This window comes from Psammomys obesus, unplaced genomic scaffold (genome assembly GCF_907164565.1).
Source record: "Psammomys obesus unplaced genomic scaffold, mPsaObe1.curated_primary_1811, whole genome shotgun sequence".
Taxonomy (NCBI): Eukaryota; Metazoa; Chordata; class Mammalia; order Rodentia; family Muridae; genus Psammomys; species Psammomys obesus.
The window spans coordinates 3496233-3520678 of NW_026596466.1; positions in this window are offsets into that span (position 1 = coordinate 3496233).

Sequence of the window (24446 nt, forward strand, 5' to 3'; positions counted from 1 at the left end):
CACAGCCCGGCCGCACGCGCCGCCCGCGCCCGCCGCCCGTCGCTGATTGGCCGAACCGGGCGGCCCTCGCGCCCGGGGCCCGCCCCCACGGCGCTCGCTTGTTTTCAAACTCGCCGCGCCCGCCCGCCTGCAATTTCGTGCCGGGGCCCAGAGCGACTTCCCGCGCCCGCTGCGCCCCCTAGGGACCCGCGGCTGGGACTGCAGCCGGCGCGCCGTCTCCGGGGCACGCGCTTCCCCGGCGGGCTTGTCTGCGGGGCGTGCTCAGGAGGGGCCGTGCCAGCTCCCTGGCTGGGGCCCCCGCGGTGGACCGCTGAGCTGCGCGTCCCGCCGGTGGAAAGACATCAGGAGTGGCGGCCCCGGGGGCACGGCCGGCCCAGCTGACCCCGGGGGAGCCGGGAGTGGAGGGCCGGTGGGCACGCCCCTCCCTCCACGCGTCCCGGGAACCTCCCTGCTTCCAGCGGGGGATTCTGATGCTGGGGTGGTTCCGAGCCAAGTTGCTGTCATTGCAAAGGACTAAGGCGCGCGGTCGAGTTTGCAGTTCCCAGCAACCGGAGGCGCCGTGGGGCTCAAACAAGCAGCCTATTCTGAGGAGTGGACATGGCTTTGGAGGGGCTTCCAAGGTCATGCGTGGCAGCCAGCAGGACCACAGCACAGGGAGCTTCCCGCTGTGCCGTGGGAGGATTCGCAGGAAGGGCCTGCGGAGGGGAGGATCGCACCACCCAGAGCCTGCAGGGGTGGGGAGGTGGGGACGGGCGCGGACCCTAGGCAGCATGTGGTAACCATTAGCTGAGTTTATGGGGTGAACTCAGCACGCTGGAGCCTAGGGGCTGGGATTTTTGTGGGAGGGGAACAGGGAGGTTGACAGTCCCGTCCTGCGTTTTTGAGAGTTGTTGGAGAGCATGTGATGGTGTTTGAGTGAGGTCATGTGTGACTAGAAGGCCAAGGAGCCAGGGAGTGTGCCCGGAGAGGCGCTGGCTCCCTGGAAAGTGCGCTGTGTCAACTTACAAGCGCTGTTGTGTTGCTTGTCTCTGCCAACAAAAAGCCCCAGGCAAGCGCATGAGACTTCGAGTGGGAGCCAATTCCTGTTTTCCTGTTCTGAGCTGCCTCTAGACACTTCCGAGTGGGCTGACAGTTAAGGAAAGTGGGGAAACTGAGGACCAACCAAAGGGTAGCAGATGGAGGTGGTGGGCTAGGAACTAAATCTGAGGACCCTGTCTTTGCCTTTTGCTTTTTCTTGTACATTTGCGAAAAAGCAAAAGAATAAAAGTGCGTCCGGACTGTGCCCTGGTCTCTGAGGGCCCGGGCTCCTACACGGGCAATGTTTGCTAGGGAAGAGAAGTGTCCTCTCAGCCGTGGCCACCTGAGAACATGTGGGCTCTGACAGGGAGTGCAGAAAGGCGGTATTTGCGATTCTGTTGCCAACTGTGTGGGCTTCTACAAACTTACAGGGTTATGTACAAACCGGAAGCACCGATAAATGAGCAACGTCAGCGGTACTCCAGGGGGGGCCAGCCCCGTCCCGCTTACCAGACTTCCATCCCTGATGTTTACAAAGGGGAAGTGACCTGTCCAAGGTCAAGGGTGCAAATCTTGCCCTCCCCACCGTGAAGCACCTCTGCTTTGCTCGGAGATGAGCGAGGGGCTGAGTATGTATCCTTGAGGCAGACTTGACCTAGTGGGTTAGCTCTGCTCTTCCAGGTTGTGAAATTTAGGCAAACTGCTGATTAAGTTTCTGGAAAAAAAAAAAAAAAAAAAAAAAAGTTGGAAATAATTCCCATCTCTCAGGTCTGTTGCAAGAAGATGACCTAATCCACACTCAGTAAATGCCTCATCTCCCTTTCCCCTGCTCCAATGTGGCAGTGCTTGCCATGGAACACCCTTGTTCTGCCGGTTCCAACTTTGCCCTGCAGCTCAGCTTTCCCTATTACCTATAATGCATTTCCCTAAACCCTTGTAGTGAGGGCACCAAAGGGACTCCAGCAGCTTCTTGACTTTTGCATACTCCAGAAATGTCCACAGCCTCTTTTCTTGCTGTGATTTAGCTTGCAGTTAGCAGAAAGCCTCATGCAAACTTACTTGCAAATGAGAAAATCCAGTCAGGGTATGGTAGGTTTGTGGGAGATCAAGACAGAAGACACCGCTGCAGCGGAGAAGGTCTGGGGACGCCTCAGGGAAATGTTTTATTCTGGTATCATCCTGGGAAAGTAAGGCTCCATTACGGCCTCCATCCTGCAGTGGAAGAAATGAAGCCAGAGGGTTTAATATATGCAAACCGACCACACTGAAGCCAGAGCAAGAATCTGGCTCTCCAGAGTCCTCCTCTAAGTCTTTTCCCAGCCAGCCTATGTGCCTTTTACAGGACCCATTAGTCACTATCTACAGGACTGTGTTTGCATGATAGCTAATCTTTCTCCCTCCTCCCCCCCCCCGCCCAAAATTAATAAGAACACCAAGAGAAGCCAGGCACGGTGGTACATACCTTTAATCCCAATACTTGGGAGACTGAGCAAGAAGATCATGGGAGGCTAGGGAGCTGTCTCAGTGGGGAACAGAGCATGCTACCTAAGCAGGAAGACATGTGTGAATCCCCAACATGGAGGCTGAAAGCCAGATGTAACCATAGGAGCTTATAACCTCAACCTCGGGTTGTGGAGACTAGAAGTGGGGAGAGGGGGGATAAGGCTGGAGACAGGGGGATGGCTGGGATTTACTGGCTACCTGCCTGGCTCTGGGCTCATCACAGAAACTGAGCACAAACTCACACGATAATACAAAAGGACCTGTATGTAGTGCTGGGTAAGGGACTCATCAAGTAGGTCTGTGACGTTTCTCCCCAGACACCAACTAGCCTTTTGCTTTCATTTTACCACCTCTATGAGCCCTCAAGAAGTGAACACTTTATTTGGATGAGTTCTCCTTTAAATCCCTTTAGCTGCATATTCCGGCACACCGATAGCCATAAGTTATTTTCGCCTTCAGAAATGAACTATGAGCCAGGCCTGGTGATGCAAGCCAGTCACTCCAGAGGCCAAGGCACAAAGGTGGCACATCCAAAGCCAGTCCTGCTGCTTAACAACCCTGTCTCAAAATAAATAATAAAAAGCGGGCCACATTACACAGCTCAGTGGAAGGACATGTGTCCAGCATGCACACAGGTCCTCTGTTCAAGCACTAGTTCTGTAAGAGTCAAGGGGGGGAGCGCTGTGGCTTTCTCTACTTGCTAATAGAGTTTCCCCCTGATCGATTACGTAGAGAAGAACACTCCCCAAAATGCTGTCTCCCCCATCCCAGTTAGAATGGTAATTAAGAAGGCTATCAATGTCTTCCCCTTGTCAGGTTTGTTTGCGTGTGTTCAGGCAAGGTGTCATTTTGTAGGGAAGGCAGACCCATGTGGCAAAGCCTCAAATTCAAAATGTATCCCCTACCTTAGCTTGCTGGAATGACAGGCAGACACTGCCACACTTGGCTAAGCCTTGTTACAATTTAAGGCCTGGCTGTTGTAGGTAAGGCCCATGGCTCATCAGCCTCACCTGGGGATAGACGCAAACTGCTTCAGCCCTCAGACCAGTAAATCAGAATATGAAGTTAAACAAGACTTCCACATAATTTCTCTTTCCTTTTGGGCACCAATTTCATCTTCTGTGTCTATTAAGAAGCTAGGGGTTTGTTTTTGTAAATGGTCCTGGGAATGTGCCAGCCAGCCTTTGAGAATTAAACAGGACGATGAGCAGTGCTGTCTCTTGCTCTCTTCTTTTGTTCCTCTCTTGCTCCATCCTCTCCTTATAGGGCATGACATGAACAGACCGCTTTTGTATATAACACAGCTTGGATACTTTTTAAAAGAAGATACGTAATTTCCTAAAACACCAACAGATACAACTGTATAGGAAGAACCCAAAGCATCATCACGGTGGGACAGGGCAGCGGATGAGGTACTGCTATCTAGAGAAATAGTTTTTCCTTGGTAAGAAAAATACACGAGCAAACACTACAGGAAGCTGAGGGCTGAGGAGATAACTCCAGGTGGGAAGCCCTGCTCTCGCCGAAAACCTGAATGCAGGCCCTAACAGCTGCCTGCAACTCCAGCTGTGAGGACCCAGCACCCTCTGCTCTCTATGGACAGCACACCCACGTGTACAAACCCACACACACAGACATATACTTGAAAATGGAAATAAAAACCATTGTTAAAAGAGAGGAAATAGCATTTCAAGAAACACAGAAAATATGGATCCAAAATATGGAAGCTCAAAGCCATATAGAAAAATGTTCCAAGACTTTGGCGTGGCAACTGTTTGGGACACTGTGAAAACAGACATTCGTGTGTTTTGGGTAAAGGTTAAAAGGAAAGAGCCATCTTAGAAAGAGATCTAGATTTTGTACTTACTTTTCTTACTTAAATTAGCATATTAAACGACAGGGTTTTATTATGTCATTTTCATACACGCTTTGTTTTCGTTGATCCTCCGCCACTCCTCACCCCCAAACCTGCTCCTGTTGGTCAATCTATAGCATGCACAGGTGATGCTCCTGTGTGCGCCCATACATGTGAGGGGCAGAGGTTGACATCTGGTGTCTTTCTCAATTGCTCTTTACCTCACATATTGAGCTGGGGCCTCTCGCATGAGCCCAGAGCTTGCCATCTTGGCTAATCTAACTGACCAGCTTGCTCCTGCCTCCTGAGCATTGGGATTCCAGTCAGGCCACCATTCCCACCCAGCAACTTCAGGAGTGCTGTGGAGGATCCGAACTCTAGTCCTCAATCTACACAGCAAGCGTTTTCTGCTCTGAGCCATCTCCCCAACTCCAGCAGCTAAATACGAATTGTCTTGTCATTACACCCCACCTACATATAAGGCTTTTCATTGTGACATTGCTAATTACAGCCCCAAATGTGCAGTATGGTACATTCACGTAATTCATCATTCACATAATGAATCTCAATGGCTGTTAAGGCATAGTTAAAAGTGTTAACTGGGGGCATAGGGGACAGCTATCACACACTCCCACCCTGGGCTCAGGGAACATTCTGGAGGAAGGGGTAGAGAGAATAAAAGGGTCAATGATGAGAAGACAAACAACAAAAAAGATGCCCTCTGCCCATGACATAGCCATTCCTCTCATGAACGCACTACAGCCAAAGAATTGCACAAGATTGGGCCCGTCAACATTTCATCCACCCCTCCCAGAAGAACTATGAAACATTAACTCTTGTTTCATATTCTTCAGTAGTGTTCCCACTGATAATTTGTCAGTGCTCTACTGAACAACTTCCCAACCACGCTGGAGTAAAGCTAATTAAATTCAATGAAACACACACGCACAAAGAAGTTGTAAAAGTAGGAAATGGTTGGGAAGATTTCCCGTGGAGGAAGAAGGTGAGGAAGGGGAATGGGGAGAAAATAGCCAAAATTTGTTATATAAATGTATGAATTACATGGTCAAACAATAAAAAAGTAAAGCAATAAAGTTAATATATCATTTTTTAAAAATTGGATTGAGTGCCAATGGAAAAACATCCACTATAGACGGTTAAAGGCTTTTTTCTTTTTACAACGTTCTAGAACAACAACAACAACAAAAGTAGAATAATCCCAATAGTGGTATTGTTTTGTTTTGTTCCAAAAGAATAAATACCAAACTCACAATAACGTTCTTCCAGGACACATGAGATTGTGTTTTCCTATACTTTTAATGTTTTTCAAATGTGAATATACATCGTCAGAGGAGTTAATAAAGCCTGTTTGTAAGAGGCACATGATGAGGGACCCAATAAGTCATTTCTTGCCTATATTAAGAAACGTCCCTCATGGGTTCTCAGTGGTTCTTCTGAGAAAAATAACCCCAATCCTATTAGAAGACAAGTTATGACCCGAATATGTCTTCACCTCCACATCATGCCTCCTCACATGCAAACCAAAGGCCCAGTCACTTCCTGAGGGTGCCTCCCACATGGCCCCAGTGGTCCTCTCCTGATGAGATGGCTTCCCTCGGTGGTTCTCTCTCAGAAGCCTGCCAATGCTAATCCCAGCTCAGCCTCACCTTTGTTCCGTTGCCTGGCAACCTATTAATGAGCGAGGAGCAGCTCCAGGTGCTGCCTTTGAGTCCCAATGGGGTGTGTGCCCGGTTCCCTTAGAGCCCACCCAGCTTGCTTCCAACATTATCAAAAGCTGAGACCTCATGGAAGTTTCCTAAGAGCAGTGCTGTGAAGAGGAGAGATACTAGAAATGCATGAGCCCCCAAAGTCTATCAGCTTCTTTTAAAAGTATCCCTCAACTCCAAGATATTCCTACATAGGATGAAGCAGATCTTTATTATAGATATATAACAATTTATTCACTTTGTATCCAGTTGTGGACCCCTCCCTCGTCTCCTCCCAATCCCACCATCCTTCTCCCCCCCCCCCCCATGCCCCTCTCCTAGTCCACTGATAGGTCCTCCTCCCCTTCTATCTGACTCTAGCTTATCAGGTCTCATCAGGACAGGCTGCATTGTGTTCCTCTGTGCCCTGGCAAGGCTGCACTCCTCAGGGGGAGGTGATCACAGAGCCAGCCACTGAGTTTATGCCAGAGACAGTCCCTGTTCCCCTTACTAGAGACCCCACTTGGACACTGAGTCTATGGACTACATCTAATCAGTGGGTCTAGGTCCTCTCCATGTATGGTCCTTGGTTCGAGTATCAGTCTTTGCAGGGCCCCCAGGGCCCAGTTTTCTTAGCTCTGTTGCTCTCCTTTTGGAGCTCTTGTCCCCTCCAGGTCTGTCTCCCCCTTCTTTCATAAAATTCCATGCACTCTGCCCAAAGTTTGGCTATGAGTCTCAGCCTCTGCTTCGAAATCTTGGACAAAGCAGACCTTATTCATTTGTTTGAGGACCTTATTCATTTGTTTGCTATCCATATAGCTGAAGCTTCCCTTGAACTCCTGACCCTCTGCCTCCACCTCACAAGTGCTAGGGTTATGGGCTTGTACCACTTTGTTTGCCTTGGGAGCACAGCTCCTTACACAGCTCCTTACTGCCCATCTTCCATCAGTCTTATCAGCCTCAAACTACTGCACCATGAACTCGAGGCCAGAGCACACAGCCTGCAGTTTGACAAAGCCCTGCAGGCAATCTCAGTATATACTGAAAAGTTTCATCACTGTGGGTGGAAACTTATTCCTTCCATTGTCACTCTCAGGAAATGTTTTTGGTTGATTGATTGAGCGATTGATTGATTTGAGACAGGGTCTTATCATGTAGCTCTGGCTGGCCTGGAACTGGCTCTGTAGACCAGGCTGGCCTCGAACTCACAAAGCTCAGCCTCCCTCTGCCTCTTAAGTGCTAGAATCAAAAGTGTATGCCACTGGATAGTTTTTGTCAGTAATCTGATTGGCCCCAGCCCCAGTTCACACAGAGACAAAGGAAGTAATTGCCTGATAAATGAAAGGCTGGGCTATCTAAGAAGCAGCCTATGGCCTTGAGAAATCCAGGCAAGTGTTCCCAGGGAAGTAATAGCTACTCCAAAAACTTCAGGGTGGATACATTGGATCAGCCAGGAGAGGTGGCTCATGCCTCTAATTCCAGCACTCGGGAGCCTCAGGAAGAAGGATTGCTTCAAATTTGTAGCCCAAGCTACACACTGAGTTGCAGGCCAGGCTGGACTACAAAGTAAGAGCATTTCCTCAAAGATCCAGAAGAAAAGCTGCTGAGATAGAAAAACTGGTAATGGGCTTGCCTTGCCAGCATGAAGGCACATTAAATTGGTGAATGGTGACACGCATCTGGCACTGAAGAGATGGCAAGAGGCAGATTCTTGGTGCTGGCTGGTGGGGCACCCTAGTTTAATCAGTAAGCTCGGGACAATGAGGAGGTGCTGTGATAAACAAAAAACAAAACCAAACAAACAAAAATCTGAAATTAACCTCTAATCCCCACACATACACTGGCACCGGCAAACATATAAACAGACACTGCACACAGAAGAACATGTATATACACATGTGCTGGCTAGTTTTATGTCAGCTTGACACAGGCTAGCGTGTCAGAGAGGAGGGAACCTCATTCAAGAAGGTGCCTCCATAGTTGCCTACCATAGGCAAGCTGAGGGCATTTTCTTAATTAGTGGTTGATGGGGGCTGCATTGTGGGATGGGGCCACCCCTGGTCTGGTGCTCCTGGGTTCTCTAAGAAAGCAGGCTGAGCCAGCCAAGAGGAGTAAGCCAGTGAGCAGCATTTCTCCACAGCCTCTGCATCAGCTCCTGCCTCCAGGTTCCTGTCCTGCTTGAGCTCCTGTCCTGATTTCCCTCAGTTGATGCACTACAATGTGGAAGTGTAAGCCAAATAAACCCTTTCCTCCCGACTTGCCTTTGGTCGTCGTGTTTCATAAAAACCCTAGCTGAGACAGAAGTTGGTACCAGGATTGTGGGGTATTGCTGTTGCAGACATGACCAGGTTGTTTTGGGGAGGATTGCAGGATGACTTAGAACTCTGGGCAAGAAAAGCCACTGGGTGTTCAAAGCTTGGTGGCTTGTTCTGTGGGAGCTTGGAAGAAAAGAGTGTTAAGAGACATGCAGATGAAGGTCTGACTTGTGATATTCCAGAAGGAACTTTAAGGGTTACTTAAAGACTTTTGGAGCCATCTCGTATTTGCTTTTCTGAATTAAGAGTCTGTGGTTCTGGTCAGCTGGGGCTGAAGAGTCAGCCACAATTAACAAGAGTCCAGCACCACTGAAGTGAAACCGTTGCTTTATTGGGACAAGTGATGCTGGTCAGCTGGAGCTGAGAAATTAGCAGTGATTAAGAAGAGACCAGCATCACTGAGGTGAAATCTTCAGGGAACTGTTTCCTCATGATTAGCACACAGAAGCTGTCTTCCAGAGGCAGCCAAGGTTATACTGAGCAGTGTAACAGTCACCCAGGTGGTACTGATTTTGAAGGCGGGAAGGGGTCATGGAGAGCAGCTGAGGCTTGGCGCTGTGTGAACCCAGGAGAGGCCATTGGTGAAGGTGCAGCCTTAGCGGCAGCTGAAGGCCCAGCACTGAAGGGGTCCTGCAGGAAAGTTGAGGCTTGGCACCAGGAGGAGAGCCTCTGATGAAAAGGCTACTGGTGATGGTTGCAGCAAGGGAGCCCAGTGTTTTGGAGATGCGGGTACCGTGGGATGACCACCAAGAACAGCAGCGGTGGGGTCATCCAGAGCCTGGAAGGCAAGCTGTGTGTGCTGCAGAGGGCAGAGCTGGAGAAGTGAGCGGGCTCATGGAGGAGCCCAGAAGATCATGAGTGGATCCCAGATATTGGACATTGAGTTATTTACACTGTTGGAGTTTTGTTTGCTTTGATTTGATTGTGACTGTGGCCTGGTTCTTCTCTTTTGAAGTAAGAAACTATTTAATTCATTTTTTATTTTATGGGAGCCCACAGTTGAGAGACATCGGGTTTTGAAAGATTTTGAATTTTAAAAGAGACTAGATATTTTAAAGAGCCTGAATTTTAAGTGTTTTAATTTTTCAAAGGCTCTGGAATGTTTATGGTGTGATGTTAATATTAATGTGTGGTTTGGAGGGCGAACAAGAGAGGGAAGGTTGTGACTTAACAGTGATGTGTTTGTGTGACAAGTTGACAAGGGGTCAGTTGTGCTGACTAATTTTATGTCAACTTGACTTAAGCTAGAGTCGTCGGAGAGGAGGGAGTCTCAGCTGAGGAAATGCCTCCTTAAGACTGGGCTGCAGGCGAGTCTGGAGAGCATTTCTTTACAGGTGCTTGATGTGAGAGGGCCCAGCCATGGTGGGTGGTGCCACCCCTGGGCTAGCGGTCCTGAGTTCTATAAGAAAGCAGGCTGAGCGAGCCATAAAGAACAAGCCAGTAGGCAGCAGCTCTCCAAGGCCTCTGCATAAGCTCCTGTCTCAAGTTTTCTTCTGCCTTGTGTTAGTTCCTGTCCTGACTTCCTTCAACAATGGGCTCTGATATGGAATTGTAAGCCAAAGAAAGCCTTTCCTCCTCAGCTTGCTTTTGGCACGGTGCTTCACCATAGCAATCATAACCCTAACTAAGACATCACACATACACAAAACTTCAAAATAATGATAATAAATTATTAAAGCCAAGAGAGAGGGAGAGAGAGAGAGAGAACAAATGACTCCCAGTGGGAAAACCATTACATGCAAAAGCTCAGAGTTTGAATTGCATGGTGAGGAAGCTGAAGAACCCAAAAAGAGTTATCTTTGGGCTAAACTAGAGATGGGACCTGGGGCCTCAAGTCTGCCAGGCAAGCACATTATCCCTTGAGCTACATATGTCTCCACTTCTAAGGTCTTCAAACGACATGATCAGAATCATGTTTAGAAAAGAAATCATTCAGGCCACGGACTGGCTTGGGGTTGGACCAGGTCAGAAGCCAGGAGGCCTGCTAAAAGACCATTGTCCCTGTTAGTTAGGAGCTAACCCTAGCAGCTGGGATGAAAAATAGGAGCCATCTTAAGGAGCCTCTGAAAAAAATAGTATCCACAACCCCGAGAGGGCATTGTCCAGAACAACAGGCTGACTCTTGCCTTGAAATCATCCCGTCTTCTCAGTTAAAATCTGGCTCTAGTGGATGAGAGAGTATGTGGCATCTGAGGAGGAAATGGGAAGGTAAGTTCAGTGTCTGCCAAAGAAACACCGTCCAGAGCTGAAGTCTGGAGAGGGACCTCTGGATACAGTGACCCGGATATGCTCACAGTACCCAGAACAGCCATATTAGTAGGAGACTGTGCTAACCCCAGGTGGTAGAGAAAGGATCTGGGGGCAGAGCTGACATAGGAAGAGACATAACATGAAGATGAAGAATATGATTGTAAGAAGTGTTTCTTGCAGAAAGGGGCTCTGGGAAGAGAGGTTCAAGCCTTGAGCATCTGGGAACGTCCGTGAAGCAAAAGTTTGGCCTAGGAGACAGTGGTGAGGTCTCAGCTACATTGTAAAAAGTACCAGAGGAGGAGCGGGGGAGATGGCTCACGCAGTAAAGAACCTGCCAGTGAGGCATGAAGAGCTGCATTCAGGTAGATGCCAAGCACCCACGTTAAAAACAAAAACAAAACAAACATAAACAACAACAAGCCAGTGCCTTTAAACCCAGCGTTGGGTTGCTCTGAAGCTTACTGACAAACCAGCATAACCAAACTGCAGGGCTTCAGGTTCACGGAAAGACTGTCTCAAGAAATAAAGGTGTCAAGTGATGAGAAAAAGACCTTGACCTTGACCTTCGACTGCCACAACATGTGCAACATGCATACACATGCATAGACATGGGCATGCGCAAACCACACACAAGCATCAGAGCTTCTCTCTCTCTCTCTCTCTCTCTCTCTCTCTCTCTCTCATCCCACCTCTTCCTCTCACCTATACCATTGAATGTGAGGAGAAGACACTTGGCAGCCTTACAGGCAGAACATTATGTAGAAGTTTTAAGATGTTTACTTAGGGCAGAAGGAGAAAAAAAAAATCTGAGCAACAGATTCAACAGAGATCTCATCCTCCGATTGTCAGCAATTTAACTCTCCATCCTTCCCCTGTGAGGGCCACTTTAACCAGCTTCACCATTAAACTGAAGAAGTATTTTACTCACCGTCTGTAATAATACATGGTATGTGTGCGTGTGTGTTGGGGGCGTGCATCCGGAGGTCATAGGGCAACCATCTTGTTTGAGCCAGGGTTTTTGTTTTCTGTTGCATGTGCCAGGCTAACTGGCCCATGCACATCTAAGGATTCTCCTGTTTACCTCCTGTCTTGCCGCAGAAGCAGTGGGGTGACAGACATGCACATCAGGTGCCTCTCTACATGAATCCTCTGGATCCAGGAGTATAGAGATGCACTACCAGGTGCGGTTCTACACACGTTCTCAGGATCGGAACTCAGATCCTTGGATTGGTGATTAAAGCACTTCCCCACTGAGCCATCCCCTGTCTATAGACTGACTTGTAATCCAGCCCACCATTTGCCAGTTTTGAACAAGCTTCTCTGCAGACCTCAGTTTTTGTCACCCCAGCATGTGACGTCAAATAATCACCATACTAAGTCCTAAGGATCAAGACACATCAGGGCAAAAACTGGGAGCTGGAATCTTCTAGAACTTCTTCTCACACATGCCTGGTGCTTCAACTAGCAGAGTCCTCGGGGTGAGGCTGGCCTTGTTCCTTGAGCTTTGTTACAGTCAGAGTGAAACCCCTCACACGCACTCATGTGCTTGAACACTTGGCCCAGGACAGGTGGCTCCATCTGGTGTAAGTTCTGAGGACTTTGTGGACAAGTGGGTCACTGGGAAAGGACCTTGAAGATGACAGCCTCTTCTGCTTCCTGCCTGAGATCAGCCATGATGTGAAAAGCAGCTGCTGCAGGCTGCACAGACCGAGCCACTGCAGCCATCATGCCTTCTCCACCAGGACGGATGGACACCCACAAAGCCAGGAGCCAAGATGCGTGGGGGATGGCCTTGCACACTGTGGATTCAGGTGCTGGTTTCTGTGCCTGAGATCTGGTCGCAGTCTAGATGAGGCACTGTCATTTCCATGAAGAAATGTCTCCTTTTCAGTAAAAATTACTCCCTAATTATCTCTGATGGGTTAATAAAGAAGCCGATTTGGCCAATAACTGGGCAAAGGAGACAGAAAGCAGACTGCCATTCCCAGTCTGGGGGGGGGGGGTGTCTCAGGAAGACAGAGGGAATGAGGAAGGAGGCAGAAGGCCCCTGAAAGACTGAGGTGGCATGTGAAAGGGTATGAGGCTGGGAGGGAGCCAGACTAGCATAATTGGGGTTAGACTAGATGAACACCTGCCCAGTTATAGAGTTTAAAGCTTGTTAAATGACTCTGGTAAGTCTCTGTGCCATTGTTTGGGAGCTAGAGTGGGCAGCAGAATAGGCCCTTAATTCAACACAAATGTATTCTTTTCCCTTAAGCTATTTCCATTGGATATTCCGTCACCAAAAGGGGTCCGAGTGGGAAGAGGGAGAGAAAGGTCTCAGGACATGATCGCTGAATTTTGAGAAGGAATACATGTTAGGGTGTGTGGAAACTGCGCGGCCTTCTCCGGCTTTCTCTTGAGCACATGCAGTAATAATCCATTGCACTCTGGTGGTGGCAGCCCAGGCGGGAAAGCCAGCCTACAGTAAGAGGAGAGGTGTCTAGATGTTACTATTTGTCTGTAAGTTCCTTCTGCACACTTGCATCCTAGTGGCTTCTTTATGTAAGGACACTAGTCAGAGGAGATCAGGATCCCTCCTGAGGACTTTAACTTAATCGCCTCTTTTTTAATTTATTAATTTTTATCTTAATTTTTATTAATTACAGCTTATTCACTTTGTATCCCCTCTGTAGCTCCCTCCCTCCTCCCCTCCCAATCCTCCCTTCCCTCCCCCTTCTCCACGAATGCCCTTCCCCAAGTCCACTGATGGAGAGGTCCTCCTCTCCTTCCTTCTGATACTAGTCTATCAAGTCTCAACACGAGTGGCTGCATTGTCTTCCTCTGTGGCCTGGTAAGGCTGCTCCCCCACTCAGGGGGAGGTGATCAAAGAGCAGGCCAATCAGTTCATGTCAGAGACAGTCCCTGTTCCCATTACTGTGGAACCCACTTGGACACTGAGCTACCATGGGCTACGTCTGTGCAGGGGTTCTAGGTTATCTCCATGAATGCTCAATCATGTTTGTAGCAGCTTTGTTTATAATAGCCAGAAGCTGCAAACAACCCAGATGCCCTTCAACTGAGGAATGGATACAGAAATTGTGGTACATCTACACAATGGAATATTACTCAGCAATAAAAAAAAAAAAGAAAAGCATGAAATTTGCAGGTAAGTCGTGGGAACTAGAGAAGATCCTCCTAAGTGAGGTATCCCAGAAGCAGAAAGACACACATGGTATATACTCTCTCATAAGTGGATATTAGACATAATATAGTATAAACCTACAAAAATCTGTACACCTAAAGAAACTAATCAAGAAGGAGGACTCTGGCTAAAATGCTCAATCCCCATTCAGAAAGGCAAAGAGAATGGACATCAGAAGAAGGAGAAAACAGAGAACAGGACAGGAGTCTGCCACAGAGGGCCTCTGAAAGGCTCTACCCTGCAAGGTATCAAAGCAGATGCTGAAACTTATGGCCAACCTTTGAGGCAGAGTGCAGGGAATCTTGTGAAAGAAGTAGGAAATAGTAAGACCTGGAGAGGACAAGGAGCTCTACAAGAAGAGCAACAGAACCGAAAAATCTGGGCCCAGGGGTCTTTTTTTTTCAGGGGTCTTTTCTTAATCGCCTCTTTAAAGGCCCTGTCTCCAAGCACAGTCATGGCCTGGGCTACTGAGGACTCGGCTTCAACACACATTGTTGAAGGACTTCATGAACTCATCACCCTCGCATGGTAGGAGGACTTGCCTGCCTGTGCACAGTTTGATCTCACCAGCCTCCCACACAGATCTTAAGAATCAGCAAAGTATCCTCCAAGACCCTTTGAGAACTTTTAAGGAGTATCTGCCACAGATGGCATTCCCCAGAGCTGCCTCCGTCTTTGTCAGCTCTTCTGTAACATGACCTTGTTTTCTTCCATAAGCAAGGTCAGGCATAAAAGTAACTTTTATTCTCCTGATGCAATCTTGGAGGCTTATTTCTGAATGAACGCACCGTTTCTAGCTCTTTCTGAACTCTGGCTGGCTGGTTCAGCTCAGATGTTCTGGCTCAGACTCCTCTCCAAGCCGGTCAGCTTGATTCAATCTGGCTTCTCTCAGCTCCTCCCTGAATTGCTCTGCTTGGCCTCAAACTAACTACAGAGTCACAGGGAGAAGATGGCATCTGAAAGCTCAGAAGAGAGGCCTCAGTCGGAGCTGACCCTGTCCATACCTTCATCTTGAACTTGGACTTCCAACCTCTGAGACTATAAGAAAGCCATTGTCTGTTGTTTAAACCACTATCTCCTGTGTCTTATTTGCATGGCCCTAGCAACATGGTACAGGGAGGTATTAGGTACCGTTAGCCATTGGTAGCAGAGGGCCTGCCATTCTTGCTTATCCTGCCTGTGCTATCCATCTATTCATCCATCCATCCATCCATCCATCCATCCATCCTTCCTTCCTTCTTTCCTTACATCCGTCCATCCTCCTATCAATCTATCAATACATCCACTTATCCCCACTGCATCTTCCAGCCAATCAATTTATCTTAGCATCCTCACATCCGAATGCTCTGAGTGTTTAGTTTCCATGCAGACATTTATAAGGATTTTTCAGTTATGGCAAGCTTACATGCAATTTGCTTTTTAACTACTCATGATTCCCCCTTCCTTGCTTATGAGGCTTATGGTCCTTGAAGAGAAATTTAGAGTTTGGGGTAAACTTTTTAACCTTTCAGTCTTCCATGTTACATTCATTTAGAAAGTTAATTTATTCCATCACTCTGAAAAGTCACTAGCTGAACAAGGTATGTAACTGGAGGGTCACATAGGGACTATACAGTTATGTGAGTGTATGTGTGTGTGAGTGAGTGAGTGAGTGTGTGTGTGTGTGTGTGTGTGTGTGTGTGTGAGTGAGTGTGTGTGAGAGGGAGAGAGAGAAAGAGAGAGAGCTAGCCTTAAAGTAGTTCATATTCTTAGGCCCAAAATTATACTTCAACAAACTCATAGTTAAAATAACTAAAAATAGAAATCTTTATGTGTACAAGGGTATCTATTTCTGTGCTGTGGTAAGAGGGAAAAATAATAGGCAATCGGTATATTATTATGAAATAATAAAATTAGTATTTTCAAAGGGTAGCCAATAATACGGAAAATTATCAAAATAGTGTTATGTGGGAAATTGATTGTCATTTTTCACTTATAATATTTGCAATACATGCATATGGATGGGTGAGTGGGAGAGTGGGTGGGAATGTGGATGGATGGATAACAGGATGGGTGGTGGGTAGAATGAATGACATTAATGAGTAAATGGATGGAAACTTGGGCAGATGGGAGAATGTATGGATAGAAGAATGGTGGAACAGACTGGCAGATGGATCAATGGATGGATAGATAGATGGGCAGATGGATAAGTAAGGAGCTGGATAGACAAATGGGTTGTGGGAAGAATGGATGGAAGCATGGATGAATGAGTGGTAACATGGATGGATAGACGTGTGCTTGTATACCACATGGTCAGACAAGAGAAGATGCAGCAAAATATTAATGGTGGACATTTCTGCACAGGGTTGTAGGCATTTTTTCTCCCTTTAAAAGCTTGTTAAACTAAATGTAGCAATACACACCTGCAATCCCAGCATCATGAGGCCGAGGCAGGAGAATCAAGACCCCAACACGGGCTACAGAGTGAGAGCCTCTTGCAATAAGATGAAACATTTCACTTTATAGCACATAAGAAGTATATCATGATAATCAAGAGAGCAGACATGGGGTAAGATGATCAATCCTTGTTTAGAAAGACAGATGGGATGAGCATTGAACATATGACAGGAGTCTACTGAAGGCATCTGAAAGACTCTAACTAGCAGTGTTTTCAAAGCAGATACAAAGACTCATAACCAAACCTTCGGCAGAGTACAGGGAATCATATGAAAGAAGGGGAGTTAGTATGATGGGGAAAGGACCAAATATATCTGGGCACAGGGTCTTTTCTGAGACTGACATTCAACCAAGGACCATGTATGGATATAACCTGGAACCTCTGCTCGGATGTAGCCCGTGGTAGCTCAGTAACCAATTGGTTTCCCATAGTAAGGGGAACAAAGACTATTTCTAACAGGAACTCAATGGCTGGCTCTTTGACCTCCTACCCGCCAAAGGAGGAGCAGTCCTGTTAGGCCACAGAGGAGGACTTTGCAGCCAGTCATGAGATACCTGATAAAAAAGGATCAGATGAATGGGGAGGAGCCTCCCCCCCATCAGTGGACTTGGAAAGGGGCAGGGTGGAGATGAGGGAGGGAGGGTGGGATTGGGAGGGAATGAGGGAGCGGGATACAACTGGGATACAGAGTTAATAAAATGTAACTGATAAGAAAAAAATAAAATAAAAAAAGAAGTATATCATGTACAGTGTGGGTGTGGTGCTGGCACCCTGCCCCCAGATTAGGCTCAGCTCTTGGCGATGCCATTTTTAGGGCTGTTGCCTCTCCCCACCCCTCCTTCCACCCTGCTCTCCCTTTCCTTGTCCCCTCAATGAACACCAGAGCAGAGACTGCCTCTGACCTGGGTGGTTTCACTCTGATAAATTACAGGGGCACCCCAGAACATTTGGTGGGGACACAGAAGCACAACCGAAAGCTGGAAGGGATCTGAAAAAGCCAATAAGTCCAACATAGTTGTTTACCCTGATGTCAGAGAGAAAAACAAGAAATGTGCAACCGAACATCAGGTTTGCCAGAATAAGCCATTATGGATCTCTCACCTATGAAGTTGCCTGAGTCGTTTTTGAAACTCTATGTATTTCCAGGCCTGAACCACTTCCATAAATCTGTGATTCCTGATGTGAGCACCAAGCTGGGGGGACAGAGTTAAATAGAAGTGCATGAGAGGAATGCCTCGTGGCTACTTCGTTGCTGCCTCTGTGCTCGAGAGCAGCCCACAGTGGTGGTCCATGGCTAAAGTAGGTCAATGTGACCTGTAGGCCAAGGATGGTCGTCCAGCACTGGCTCAGCCTGTCACTTACAGCCATGTGTTCAGAGCCTGTGTTTGTGTGTGTGTGTGTGGGGGGTGTAGATGTGTATGTGTGTGTTACATGTGCCCACATCTGTGCCCATGCAGAGGCCAGAACAAGGTGTTGGGTCTGCTGTTCTATAGCTCTCTGCTTTGTTTCATAGGACACAGTCTCTCACTGAACCTGGAGGTAGGCTGACAGCCAGCGAGCTCCTCTGCCTCCATTCTCCCACATGTACCCACACGAGACTTTTCTATGTGGATACTGGGGATTCAAACTCTGGCCCTCATGCTTTCACAGCAAGTGCTCTTACCCATCAAACCATGCCCCCAGTTCTAATATCTCTTGCACTCAAGGAGCTCCCAGTGCACAGGGCAAGCATCAAGCAGATCAAGCTGGCATGCTTTCCACAGAAGTCTGAGCAAAGAATTAGCATGGTTAATGCTGAGCAGCCACGGGTGGGGGCATGGTTGAGGAAGGAGGTCTTTGGATCGGGAGTTAAACAACACAGGCAATTCATGAGACAGCGGTGCTCACAGTGGAGAGCAAGATAATATTCAAATGAAGCTAAAAATGGGGACCAGGAAAGTCCCAGGAAAAGACGCAGAGTACTGAGAAGGCCGTGAGAGGCAAGGCATTTCAGAAATCAAGGGGATAATGAGCTATGTCATCTGATGGGCCTTCTGGGCTGACATGCTCCAGCTGTAGCACACAGTTCTTCTTTGGCCTGTCCTTGGTTCGCAGCCCGTTTCTCCCCCAGGAAGCAAGTCAGGGTTTGCCCGGAAGCAGCTCATTTTCCACTTTCTTGCCCAGTCACTCAGCCCTGTAGACCTCTGGTGTCCATCTCTGCTGGCCTGGCCCTCTACCACCCAGGAAGGTCCAAGTTCGTGCACTACCGCACAGACTTCCCGGGGCACATTTTGTTTCAGATTGCTTGTGAAAGCGTCAGCAGGGACCGTTTCCAGCGCTTCCCTCTGCCCCCTGTGCCTGGTACAGTCCCTACCACAACAGCCTCTTTCCCATTCCTGTTTCAGAATCATTTCTAACCCATTTCCCCAGCCCACACGGCCCTTCTCCTGCAATGCTAACTAAAGGTTTAAAGGCAGACTTCGGTACAGATCTGTGACCATCTAGCATATTATTTCCATGTGTGTCCTCTTGTCCAGAGAGGTCTAGTTTACTCCCCATAAGAGCTGTCACCAGGCCTGACTTTCCTTTCCCGAGATAATAATGCTTTCTCCTGGAGGGGGACGATTATGCTATTTATTCTGAGTCACCAACTTGTCTAGAACAGAAGTGGCATCTCCTTCCCTGTTCTCAGGGTCCTTGCTGGCTGGGTAATGTCTTCATTCCCGGCAATGTCCTTGGCTCTTGGAGGTGATATTCTAAAGGCACACTGTGTCCTCAGTGGTATAAAGAAGACCAAAGAGACCTAAGAGAAAATTTTTAATGTTTTGTTTGTTTATTTTTTATAATTTATTCATTTTGCATCCCGATTGTAGCCCCCTCCCTCATCTCCACCCAATCCTCCCTCCCTCTTCCCCCATGCCCCTCCCCTAGTCCACTGAAAGAAGGAGGCCTCTTCTACTACTGATTCTAGCCTATCAAGGCTCATCAGCACTGCCTGGATCCTCTTCTGCTGTGGCCTGATAAGGCTACTCCACCAGAGGAAAGTGGAGTAAAAAAGCAGAAAAGCAGAAAGCAGAAAACTGAGTTCATGTTAGAGACAGCCCCTGTGCCCTTTACTAGGAGACTCACCTGGAGACTGAGCTGCCTATGGGCTACATCTGAGGAGGGGTCTAGGTCCTCTCCATGCATGGTCCTTGGTTGATGCATCAGTCTCTGCGGGCCCCTCTGGGCCCAGAATTTTTGGCTTTGTTGGTCAGCTTGCGGAGCTCCTGTCCCCTCCAGGTCCTTGTATCTCACCCTACCCCATCTTCTTCCATAAGATTCCCTGCACTCTGCCCAAAGTGTGGCTGTGAGACTCTGCCTCTGCTTCAGTTCCCTGCTGGGTGGAGTCTTTCAGAGGACATCTGTGGTAGGCTCTGGTCCCATTCCATTTCTTCCACTGCTTCTAGTGTTTATTCTGTTTGCCATTCTGAATGAGAATGAAGCACCCTCATTAGGCTCCTCCTTGTTATTTAGCTTCGTTAGATTTGTAGATTTTAGTATGTTTATCCTATATTATAAGCCAACATCCACCTATAAGTGAGTATATACTAAGTATGTCTTTCTGCTTCTTGGTTACCTCACTCAGGACAATCTTTTCTAGTTTTATCCATTTGCCTATAAATTTCATGGTTTCCTTGTTTTTAAGGTATGCCATTAAGTTGCTTGTATGAGATGTCTCAAATTTCTTTGCTCTATATTGCTTTTACTATGTTTAAGTATGTGTCTTTTATCCCTTATCTCTCCAAGACTTCAAACATGAACAGGTGCTGGAATTTGTCAAGTGCTTTCAGCATCTAAGGAGAGCTTCTAAGGAGAGGATCATGTATTTTTGTTTTTGTTTTTTCAGTTTGTTTATATGGTGGATTACATTGATGGATTTCCGTGTATCGAACAGTCCCTGAATACCTGGGATGAAGCCTACTTGATCACGGTAGATGATATCTTTGATGTGTTCTTGGATTCGGTTTGTGAGTATTTTTATTGAGTAGTTTTGCATCAATGTTCATTAAGGAAATTGGTCTAAAATTCTCTTTCTCTGTTGGGTCTTTGTGTGGTTTAGGTATCAAGGTGACTGTGGCCTCAAAGAATGAGTTTGGTAATGTTCCCTTCGTTTCTATTTTGTGGAATAGTTTGAAGAGTATTGGTTTTAGCTCTTTTTTGAAGGTCTAGTAGAATTCTGCACTTAATTCTGCACAGAATTCCCCATCTGGCCTGGGGTTTTTTGGATGGCAGAATTTTGATGACAGTTTCTATTTCTTTAGGGGGTAAAGGACTACTTTATTTACCTGATTTTGATTCAACTTTGAATACATCAGAAAAATTGTATATTTCATTTAGATTTTCAAATTTCGTGGCACATAGGCTTTTGAAGTAAGACCTAATGATTATTTGGATTTCCTCTGTGTCTGTCATTATGCTCCCTTTTCATTTTTGATTTTGTTGATTTGGATAGTGTCTCTTTGCCTTTTAGCTGGTTTGGCTATGGGTTTGTCTATCTTGTTGATTTTTCTCAAAGAACCAGCTCTTGCTTTTATTGATTCTTTGAACTGTTTTCTTTTTCTAATTTATTTATTTCAGCCCTGAGTTTAATTATTTCCAGACACACTCCTCTTGGCTGTGCCCTCCAGTCTGTAAAGCACCAAAGTCTATGCTCTGGATCTAGCTGCCTGTCCACTCACTGGTCTCAGAGTCAGATACAGTGCACACTGTTTGCTGCCATCTTGGATTCTCCTCCAAAAGAAAATATATTAAACTCTCTTGTAGCAAAATGTTTGTACTATATAACACATTCTAAGGAAATATACTGTCTTAGTTACACTTTTTATTACCATGACAATACCATGACTAAGGTAATTTATAAAAGAAAGCATTTAGAACTGGGCGTGGTGATACATGCCTTTAATCTCAGCACTCAGGGAGGCAGAGGCACATAAATCTCTGTGAGTTTCAGGGCTACACAGAGAAACACTGTCTCAAAAACAAAAAAAAAATGGAAAAGAAAAGAAAAAGAAAACAAGCATTTAGTTCAGAGGCTTGCCGCTCCAGAGGTTTAGGATTCATGATCATCATGATGTAGAGCATGGCAAACAGGCATGGCTCTTGAGAACTTACATCTGATTCACAAGCACAGGCAGAGAGAGAGAGAGAGAGAGAGAGAATCAGGGAACTGGGGATGGCATGGTCTGTTAAAACCTCAAGCCCACCCCTCATGACACACTTCTTCCAAAAAGGCCATACCTTCTAATCCTTCCCAAACAGTTCCATCAACTGGGACCAGGTATTCAAACATGAGTCTATGGTGGCCGCTCTCTTTCAAACCTCCACACTCTATTCCCTGGCCCTCATGACTTGTAGCTAATACTATAATGCAAAATGCATTCAGTACAACTTCAGAGTCTCAGCAAAGCTTAAAAGTACAATGTCTCTTTTGAGACACAAGACAGTCTCTTAATTTTTACCTCTGTAAAATAAAAGAGCGAATTACATATTTCCAACAAGCAATGGCACAAAATATATGTTACTATTCCAAGAGGGAGGAATAGGGGGTATAGTGAGGTATACTGATCCAAAGAAAGACCAAAACACAGCAGGGCAAACTCCAAACTCTACAGCTTCATGTCTGAGAGGTCCACCTTCCCGGCATTGCTGACTGCAACACCTCTCTCTCTCTCTCTCTCACACACACACACACATACACACACATCTTCCCCCTCCCCCTCTCCCTCTCAGGATGGTTCTGCTTATCGTCTATAGCTCACCTTGGCAGGTGTCCCACAGCTCTGGCATCTCCATCTTGAGGTCTCCAACACGATTCAGGATTCACTTTCATAGCTTGAAGCATTGGCTTCTCCTGGCCTTCACGGATATATTCCTCTATCTCACGTCTGGCCTTAGCAGCTTTCCTTTAACTGTGAAGAAGATTCTATAACCCCTTTACTTCTCCTTCTTCATGACCCTAAAGCTAGAATCAAGTGGTTGCTGCTGCCATATTCTGCTGCCTTCTTGAGATGAACCTTGAGTTATGCCTGCATCAGCTTTGATTTGTTGTTGCTTTTTAGGAATGGATGATTTCTTGGGTCTTTTCTTTTCACATGTTTCAGAATTAGCTGGGTAGGGTCTCACCCTGAGGGAATTATGTCCCTTTATTACAATTCTTCATAGGCCTTTCTTTAAAAATTTTTTATTTCTTTGAGCTCAAGACTTGACTCCAACAAAAAATTTCCTGGTTCTCATTAAGGCCTCAAGTTGTATTTTGTATTTATTTATTTATGTCTTGCTTGCTCCTTTTTGTTGTAGACTTGAATAAGAGTGACCTCTAGCAGCCTCACAATGGAGTCACAATCTTAGGCAGTCTTGAAGTCTCCTTTGCCAGTGCAGTTAGTCCAAAATTTTCCATTTAGCCTCCATACAATTTTTCAGACAAGTGCAAAAGGCAACCACACTCTTTGTCAAGATATCACAAATATGCATAATTATAATAAATAAACAAATAAATAAATAAATGGGTGTTTAAGAAGAAGTCCAACATGTAAATGGAATAACATAAAAACCACTCCAAAAGGAAGAGGAAAAGGAAGCCAACATATTGTTTATTTAAACACATTTTTAAAGGTATAGTTGTAGTTAACAGTGGTAAATCCAGTAGATTAGAGGATAATTGCTACTGAAGAGTTTTTGTATCCAGTTCCCAAAGGGAGGAAGTATAGTACACCATGAGGATGGAAAAAGGAAACATTTAGGCTCATCCAATGACAGCATAAGAGAGAGGAAAACATGGACAGGGACCTTTATTATGGCTTCCATGAGATATGGGGCAGCCAGGCAGGCTTTTGGTTGTCTAGAATAATTTCACGTTCTGGTAGTATAGGGCCTGTCTTCAGTGGCCTGTCACTCAGAAACAGAAGGACATCAGGGCAAATAGATGGTTGTCCAGGCTCCAAAAGTAGTCTTCTGGGAATCTGAGCCTTGGCTATGTTGGTTTGTACTTAGAAAGAATACTCCTAGGTGAACCATTTTCCATGTTTAATGTCTTTTCCTGGGGAGACAGGAACAAACATCAACAGATGTCTGGTTGACATCAGACCAAAGAAATTATTCCATTTAAGCCTTGCATGTTGAACCAGTGAGTTCTCTGGGGTGTGTTACTTAAAAGAACATAGATAAAGGGTTACTCACAGCAGCATGGGGGGGGGTTCTCTATAGAAGCACAGGTGAGGGGTTCCTCACAGGAGCAGGGATAACTTGGACAGCTGCACCAACAAAAAGCCTGCCACAGCATAGGTAATCACTGAGAAAAGCTGCGTCCTTGGAGCTCTCTGAAACAACTTGCAGGCAGCTACACCGCTGAAAAGTCTCCTCTGCCTCAGCCATTAATTTGCTCCTATAACCTCAGGGATGGACCCTCTGTGAGTTCTGTAGATGTCTGGCGAGTTTCACAAGACTCTAACGCTCATGTAGTCCCTCCCCCTACACCCGAGGTAATGTTTCAGTCTGAAGGCAACAGCTCTAGAACACATCTGTAGGATGTGTTCAATAAACTTAGGTTTGGAAGCACAGACCCTCCAGGATCCACAAAACATTAAAAACAGAGAACGAGAAGACATGGTTATGACATTGCGGTCACTGTTGGCATCCTTCCCGGAACTTTGAGAAGTTGGCCAGTTGAGTCAGGGTTGGAGATGGATAGAATCTAACAGCGAGCAATACTGAGAACTAGCGTCTCACCACCGACTCTTCCAACTGTCACTCGTGCAAATCTGAGTCCGGAAGGCAGACGCTGAGGATTCCAGGTTCTCTACAGTAAACTGTACGAAGACACATGGAGAGGTATAGGGAAGGAGGTCGTGTATTAAGGAAGCTGTGCTAGGGGACCCACAGGTGTGCCAGTGAGGGAGCCTGGCTAAATCAGCCCGACCAAACTGACATCGTGACAGACTTCATTTTCCTGCGGAGACAGAATACAGTTTTCTGTTCCTCAGAAAAGGAAACTTCAGTTGGAGGAAAAACCACAGAAACCTGCAGGGCCAGGACAGTTGGCCTGGGGAGAGAAGGCTGCTTAGCTGCAGGTCCGAGAAGCCCCTAATCCCTAGTCAGAGTCATGTAGCCTTCACAGGCATGCGCCAAGTTCTGACCATGGTCGCCACAGTAGGAATTCTCC